The sequence below is a fragment of the Dipodomys spectabilis genome, unplaced genomic scaffold (assembly GCF_019054845.1).
Source record: "Dipodomys spectabilis isolate Male_0828 unplaced genomic scaffold, ASM1905484v1 ptg000312l, whole genome shotgun sequence".
Taxonomy (NCBI): domain Eukaryota; kingdom Metazoa; phylum Chordata; class Mammalia; order Rodentia; family Heteromyidae; genus Dipodomys; species Dipodomys spectabilis.
Window position 1 is genome coordinate 203,596 of NW_024870989.1, and position 8,858 is coordinate 212,453.

Here is an 8,858-nt window from a genome sequence, read left to right on the forward strand (position 1 = left end):
CTGAAGTCTTGTGGGCTTCCAGGGAAGCCATAGGCCAACATGGCAAAATAGACTCTGTGTTCGAAGCCCAGTCCTGACCCCTACCAATGGAGGGAGATCCTAAGAGTCTCGTTCCTATTCACAGGAATACCGATGGAAATTATGAATGTCAAGGTTGAATTTGTTGTTCCTGAATGATACTACTATAAAATTAGAGACTGATTTTAGGAGGCTGATGGATTTTAATGAATATTTTTTGACACATTAAGAGAATACTATTAATTACATGGATGCAATAGTTTAGGGACGGTGGTTAATTTAATTAATAATTCATTAATATGAAAACAATAATATTAATTACATGGAGGCATAATAAATACCCAAAAATTGGTAGGAATGTAGCCTATATTACTAAATAATGTATAGACATCTTTGGCACTCTATAAATATCTATATCTATTTGTGTACTACCTTCTGCATGTAAGTCTGTTCTTATTTTGTCAACCTTTGGGGCTTAATCTCAGGTGCTGGGAACTGCTTGTCAGCTCCATATGCCCCAGGCTAGTGTGCTGACACTCACCCATTCATGAATTGGGCTTTGTGGCTGTGAGTTCAGATGCCAGCACTTACAAAAATTGAATTGTGCAGTAAGAAGCCCATGGTGACACGTTTTCCTTTTCTGTAAAAGTCCTGGGTGTCAGGTATGAAGTTTCATACATAGGCAAATCTATATCCTATGTAATAAATGCTGTAAATATTCCATGCATAATAGCAGTCAATAAAATAAATTGAAAATGAATAAAACAAAAAAAAGAGGAATAACTACACTAAGCACAATTTGCAGTCAACGTACGCGGCAGGATGTCAGGGACTGGGGACTGCCTGGCAGTTGATTTAGCTAGAGGCTGCTGGGTTGGCAGTCACCCATTCATGAAATGAGCCTTTTAGGCCATGAGTTTAGATCCCAGCACTGCCAAAAATGTAATCTTGGAGTGAGAAGCCGAGTGTGACACATGTTTTCCTTTTCTGTGAAAGTGCTCAGTGTTAGGTAGGATGTATAATTTGTGTGCAAATCTATATGTTATGTAATAGGATGTAATAAAGATAAAAATGTCATAGGTGGAAGAATTGTCACTACAATAAATGATAAACATTAAATTAGTAGTGAATCATTCTAGGATAAAATTAGACACAATAAGTATAGGAAGTACATTAAGTTTAATTAATATTTTATTAAGAATTAACCGAATAAAAATTACATGGAGACATAATTAAATACCTAATGATTGGTAGTAACACATGATGCATAATTCAATAATATATAGACATCTGTCTCATTCTATGAAATATTAATTATACGTATGGATATATGTACATATATGATATACAATACTGATATTGAGTAATTATTAACTGATGCTTTATTAATTGTTAACTGGGACACATCATTAAATGGAGATATAATTTAATACCTAAGAATTGGTACTAATATTATCTATAATTTAATAATATGCAGACATCTCTCTTTTTGTGTCTACAATATTTATATACAGAAATCTCTATCTATTTATACCTTTTTCAATCCTGGGGCTCGGTGCTTCAGTGCTCACTTAGTAATCATGAAGCCCTGTGTTCAATTCCTCAGTGCCACATAAATAGAAAAACAGGAAGTTCTGCTATCTTTCAACCAATTGAGTGCTAGCCTTGACCAAAAATGCTTAGGGACAGTGTATAAGCTCTTACTCAAGCTCCAGGACTGCCACCAAAAAAAGGTAGGATGTTCTAACTGCAATTATAGAAGGACAGAACTTGCTCATTACAGAGCAAGCTAGGTGTCTGGTGCTCACAGCTGCCACCTAACCTGACTTAGCCACATGTAAACCACTGCAACCCAGCTCCATGGGTTACCCATGTCATCCTGGCTAATGCCCGTCATCTTAGCTGCTCGGGGTGTTTAAACCCCAGTCCTGGCAGGATGTCTATGAGACTCTTCAAAATGTGGCTCCAAGTCATAGAGCTCTAGCCTTGAGCAAATATTATTAGAACAGTATCCCCATGCTTTCAGTTCAAGCCCCATGACTACCTCCCCCAAGTAAAATACCACCCCATTAAACCATTAGATGTGAACTTGTATAGTTTGTGAAATTTTCCTTAAAGAACGGTGATATTGATGATAGCACCCTAATTTTAATGACAGCTTGTGGAACAGAGCTATGTGCTGAGTCCTTCACAGGGTGCAGTGTTCTGAGTCCTACATTGGGTGCTAAGTGTTTCACAAGATGCTGTGTGCTGAGTCCTGCGAAGAGTGACATGTACTGTGTCCTTCACAGGGTGCGTTCTTACATCGTGCCCTTGTAAGGGATCCACAACTGAGATGATTATGCAGACAAGAATATTGAGGCTCAGTTATGTTCCCATGGCAAGTACAAAATTATGTATTACTGAAGACTAGTGAGTTGTCTTCTGCGGACAAATGTTTTCTTTTTGTTTTCTGCCATGAACCTTGAACTCGGGTTCTAGGTGCTGACCCTTACCTCTAGGGCTCATGGCTAGCACTTCACCACTTGGAACCATGGACCCCCTTGCAGCAGAAGCCACGGCCAAGGGGTCAGTAGCTGGTCTGTCATCCTGCCTTCTCAGGAACCTGAGATCTGAAGATCTGGGTTCCAAAATATCCCAGACACAAAAGGTCCCATGAGACTATTATCTCCAATTCACCACTAAGAACCTGAAGTGGGAGCAGGGTGCTTTTCCTCATGCTGGTAATCCTAGCTACTCAGACGAATGAGATCTGAGGATCATGGTTCAAATCAAGCCTGGGCAGGAAAGTCTTTGAGACACTTAGCTCCAATGAACCATCAGAAAACCTGAAGTGGTGCTGTGGCTCAAGTGGTAGAGCACAAGACTTGAGCTGAAGAGCTCAAGGAAAGCACCCAGGCCCAGACTTCAACTCTTACAACTGACAACAACAACAACAACAACAACAAAAGACAGAAAACACTCACAAACCTGAGGTAGAGGTCTGGGAAAGTGCATTAGGGATAGAGTGCTTTGCATCTATGAAACCCTGGGCTTGATTTCTCAGGACCACATCATTAGGAAAAACCCTGAAGAGGCTCTGTGGCTCCAGTGGGAGAAGGCTATCCTTCTATAAGAGAAACTAGGTACAGTACTCAGGTCCTGAGTTCAAGCTCCAGGACTCATGTATGTGTGTGCGTGCACACACACCCACACCCACCCAACCCCCCCCACACACAAACACACACACTCACAGACCAGAAGTGATGTTGTTACACAAAATGGTAAAGCACTGGGCTTCTGCACTGTGCTCCTGCTCAGCACAAAGGCCTTGTGATCAAAACCTAGCCACCCAGGGCCCAACAAGGAGAGGTCAAAGGTTTCAAAACCTGATGAGCTTCACCAGCCCTAGATGACAGGAAGCTTTGTGATATCCAACATGTGCTTGGATTTCCCAAACCTAGGAGAGGCATCATAGGCCCATCATTGCTGGCAATGAAACATTTCATTAGCTTCAGTGCCCTAGTTGTCTGCCAGAAGTACTCCTGAATTATATTGAGCACTTTATCTGAACACAAAAACATAGTCTCACAAAGGCAGGATAAGTGCACATAACTTTGTCTGCCATGGAAAGTGGCACAATTGAATGCTTCCTGTTAAAACAGAGCACTAGGGAGAGAGATAGTTTGGGGTACAAAGAGACCCTTTTCTCCTGATCTTCAGAGCACGCCCACACTCATCCTCACTAACTGGCTCAGGTGGAATTGTTTGTTACCCAGCTGTACAGGAGTGAGGCCTTTTGTCTGCCTGTCCACACAATGTGAGAGACTTCTTCCAGCAGGTCTGGGATGCAGAGAAACCCTCAGGTTACACTGGGAACAGTGAGGGGTTCCCTGGAACATGCACTGTCTTGAAAGAAGTCTCTGTGTTATGAAATTATTGCATTGAATACAAATTTCCTAGCTTGGTGCCATTCATAATAGCTATTCTATAGCTTCACCAATAGGAATACATCCATACATAGACAATGACATGGAAGTACAGGTTCTTTTTGAGGGGGCAGATCCTGAGTTTGAACCATGAGCCTAGGCATTGTCCCTGAGCTCCTTTTGTTCAAGGGTAGTACATGAAGCTTGAGTCATAGCCTCAATGCTGTTCTTTTTGTGATCTCTTAGAAGTAACAGTGTCATAGACTTTCCTACACTGGCTGGATTCAAACTAAGATTCTCTCCATCTCAGCATCCTAAGGAGGTGGGATTACAATCAGCAGCCACTGACACCTTCTTTCCTTTCTTCTTCATTTTTTAATCTGGACAATCTGACTTCTTAGCAGGGTCATTCCAATGGTTTGAATTTATAAGTAAACTACCCAATGTTTATTATAGTTGCTTTCTCTCCTCATCTTCTTCTCTGGTCACAAGTTTGAGGCCAAACATGAGAAATGAGTGTCACAGTATTTTGGAGCAAATATCCACAGGATATGCCATTTCTGTCACTTAGCATTGAGCTGCAGTGAATTTACTGTCTCAGGATTAGAGGACCGAAATCTGGAGCGATTCTCATATTGTCTGCATTGCTCCTTTTGCCTATAAAATGATCTAATTATTATGAGTGTTTTGTGTCTCCAACTTTAAGTATCTAGAACACACTATATGCATCTTTCTGTTTCTGTTTTTCTCTAGTACTTCTCGAGATTTAGACTATGGATTTGTGTGAAGCGGCTCCTCTGTGAATCCCTGAGAAAAGCCACTTGAAGCCTCCTCAGGAGATCGCCATTCAAAGCCAGCTGAGCAGGAAACTCGGTGAGACTCTTATCTACAATAAACCACCAGTGAACCAGAAGTGGAGCAGTGACTGAGAGGGTAGAGCTCCAGCTTTGAGAGAGAAAGCTGAGCAGGACATACAAGCCAGACCATGCAGGAAAGGCTGGGAGTTGATTATGTCCAATTAACGACCAGCTAGGTCTTCAATTACTTTCTGTTGGCATGTTGCATGGGTCTAGGTGAGAAGTCTTGCCCCTGTTATCTGATGATACAGGTAACTGGGACCTGAGATCCTAGGACCCATGGGTCTTACAGAAGAAAAGTATTTTTTAGACATCATATCAGCAAAATTTGGGCATATGCAGTAGGAATGCTTCAGAAATATGGAGAAAAACAGTTTGGGACCAGCGAGTTAAAACAATAAACAGAGCAGCAGAATAAAATCCCATATAGATTAGAGGAAAACAACACTCATTTTTTGCCATGAGAATTCAGAAGGCCATGTACACTTAGAAGGTATCACAAGTTTGTATCTAGAATATTGCATTGCTACATTTTATATTCTGATATATATTCTAAACCTAATTATTTATATTCTAATTCTATTTATTGGAATAAATATCAATTTATTTGTCAAATTATCAATTAATTCTAGTAAGTTTCATAGTGTGAAATATAAAATCATCACATATAAATATAAAATATATAACTATATATAATATAATGAAAAGGCTCATGTTTTGCATTGTTCTGTTGTGTTTAGGGTATCAAAGGCAACTCTATTTTAAAGTATTATTCCATTATCTCTACCTCAGTGTTTGGTAGAGTTAAACCTAAAGCTTTACCATTTGTAGATTTACAGCCTGGAGGCAAGAGGAAACACTGTGGTTAAAACATTACCAATTTAAGGATGTTGAGCTTTTATTCATGTGTCTATTGGCCATCCTTCTTTCTTCTTCAGAGAAGTTTCTCTTTAAGTCTTTAGCCCACTTATATATTGGGCAGTTGTTTCTTTGAGTATTTGTTGTTGGGGATTTAATTTTTTGAGTTCCAAGTATATTTTAGATATGAGACACTTGTCCGTTGTATGGCTAATGAAGATCTTCTCCCAATCCGTGGGCTTTCTATTGATCTTGCTAGCTATGTCCTTTGCCATGCAGAAGCTCTGCAACTTCATCCAATCCCATTTGTCCAACCTTTCTTTGATTTGTTGTGTTTCCGGGTCTCTATTAAGAAAATTTCGGCCTGTACCAAGGAGACCTAGGATTTCTCTTCTTCCATCCTGTAATGTTTTCAGAGTGTCTGCTTTGACTCCAAGGTCTTTGATCCATTTGGAGTTGATTCTGGTGCAGGTGATAATGCAAATCAAAACAACATTGAGATACCACCTCATCCCAGTTAGAATGGCAAAATGAAGAACTCTAATAACAACAGATGCTGGAGGGGATGTGAACAGAAGGGAAACTTACTGCATTGTTGGTGGAAATGTAAACTTGTTCAACCACTTTGGAAAGCAGTATGGATGTTCTAAAAAACTTCACATAGAGCTCCCCTATGACCCAGTAATCCCACTTTTGGGCATTTACCCAAATGTTTAAAAACAAGACCACACTATAGCTACCAGCAGACCTATGTTTATTGCAGAATTATTTACCATAGCTAAGATACGGAACCAACCCAGATGCCCCTCAGTAGATGAATGGATCAAGAAAATGTGGTATATATACACAATGGAATTTTATGCCTCCATCAGAAAGAATGACATTGCCCCGTTTGTTAGGAAATGGAAAGGCTTGGAAAAAATTATATTAAGTGAAGTAAGTCAAGCCCAAAGAAACATAGCTCCCATGGTTTCTCTTATTTGCAATATCTAGTATATGTATGAGTCAAGCAGAAAAGGTCAGATAATGTGATGTTAGGAAAATAAACCTTTAGATACGTATTTAAGTGTTTTTTTTTCTTTCATACATTTGTTTCTAACGCACATATAAGATTATCTCTTTGTTTGTCCCTCCCCTACATTATAACCCCTGCTTTCACTATATTTGATGTCGGTATAATTTGTGAAGGAGAAGGGGAAAAACAAGTCGTTTAAGGATACTGTTGGACCCGTTGCAACAACGAGAAGTACAAGTTGTCATGTCGAAAACGAACTTTACAATTTTGGTGGGGGGAGAGGATTGGGTGGGGGCCGGGGGGAGGCTGGGAAAGTATGTGAAGGGTAAACAAAGGAGGAGGCTGCAATGCTTGATAAGAAATGTACTCATTATCTTGCCCTTGTACCCTCTGTACATTATGTTCACAATAAAAATAATAATAAAAATAAAAATAATAAAAAACATTACCAATTTAAAGCCTAATAATGAAGAGAAATATATGGACTTCTCTTGCAACTATGAAAATATTTGGTGATAAAATGGCAGTAGTGTTAAGTTCCTGCCTGGTTGGAAGGTAGACAGGCCAAGACATTAGGTAATCATGCATATGAACAATTTTTCACTTTCTTGGCTTTAGCTACTTTTGAAATGGTAGGTATCATAAACAATCATATTTTGATAAAATACCTTCTAGTATGAACAGTTCTGGCTGAACTGTTCATCTCTCTATGATCCCTTGTAACTAAGATTAGTTTTGTTCCAGTAATACAATCTATGCTGTCAGAGTAAGATATTCTGGTTGGTCTGTTCCTACATGGAAGAAGGGTAAAGGGTCAGGTAGACATTTGTGCCAGTAAGACCTCATTTGGGAAAATTTCAGCTGCATATGTTTAGAAGTACCTCTTAAACAAGGCTTACTTTGAATCCATTGGCTCCACAGAGCTAGCACAGTTGGATAAATAAGTACTTGAAAAAGCCATCTCCTTTGGACTTAGCTATAAATACTTGAAAGTATGATCAAATTCTAAATGAAAAATACTTCAAATAGTCATTGACAAAAAATTGCAAATGTGAGCAATCAACTGAACAACATATTTTTTCAACTAATCACAGAATTTTAGGGAAATAAGATTAATAGCATTTTTAGGAACAATAACGTTTCCTTGTTACAAATAGGCACCTAAGCATATAAGCCTGTATAAATATTTCATCATTAAATACTTAAATCTACAGGGTACTACATTCTTCAGCAGCTGGTATACCAAAATTACAACAATACAGAGATTAACATGGCACTTGTACAAGGATGATATGAAAATTTGTGAAGTATTCAAAGTTTTTCATTCTTCAGATGCAAGAAATGAAAAACAGCTATTAAAAAGTTGATTACAAAATTACAAGTGTAACAATACACATAATTCATATAATTAAAAGTTACTTTGACATCAATGTATTAAATTTTCACCTTAGAAGGGACTTTACATAGCATAACCTTTACACAACTTTTGAAATTAGACAACATTGTCGTTTCATCCCAAAGAAATATAATACAAAAAGACCTAGGGGAAAAAAAAGGAATCTTAAACTGTTTCTATATGGAATGCAATCTGAAAGGACACATTAATGAACCTATATGTTATAAAACAATGTAGAATTCAATGTATTATATCTAGGAGAGAATAAAATAGATTATGGACGCTATACAAACATAGAATATAGATTATTTTAAAATATACTTTTTCAGACAAACACCGGAAATATCTTTAGTTTCTATACAACTCATTTCAACAGATAAGTTAAAATTATTTCTGATTAACAAAATCACAAACTCTGGGGAGTTCCGGGAAGATGGTGGAGGAGAAGCTGGAGTCTAAGTAAGCTCTCCCATAGAAAGCAGTTTTAGAGTTCCAGTGAACAGTCCTAAGCCAGAGAATTACACCAAGTGTGCCATCACAGGACAGAGAGTTAGGACAGAGAGGGAAACCCAGGCAAGGAGACACTTCTGAGCTCTTGCCAGCTGCCGCCGCCACTGCGGCGGCTGTGGCGGCGGCAGGCGAGCGCAGGAGCCATACCTGAGCAACAGAGAGTCCAGGATGAAGGAGCCAGATGCAACGGGCAAGCGATTTCTACTCAACACCAGCAAGAACCAACAAGGAGCAGACATATTCATCCTGCAGTTCACAGACCAGAGACGACCCAGGAACCAAGACATCGGCATGAG

At 39.0% G+C, this 8,858-nt stretch overlaps 1 pseudogene; it reads left to right on the forward strand.

Moving 5' to 3' along the window:
- The first annotated feature begins 7,877 nt into the window (after positions 1-7,877).
- LOC122127813 lies at positions 7,878-7,978 on the forward strand (annotated as a pseudogene).
- The last annotated feature ends 880 nt before the right edge of the window (positions 7,979-8,858 follow it).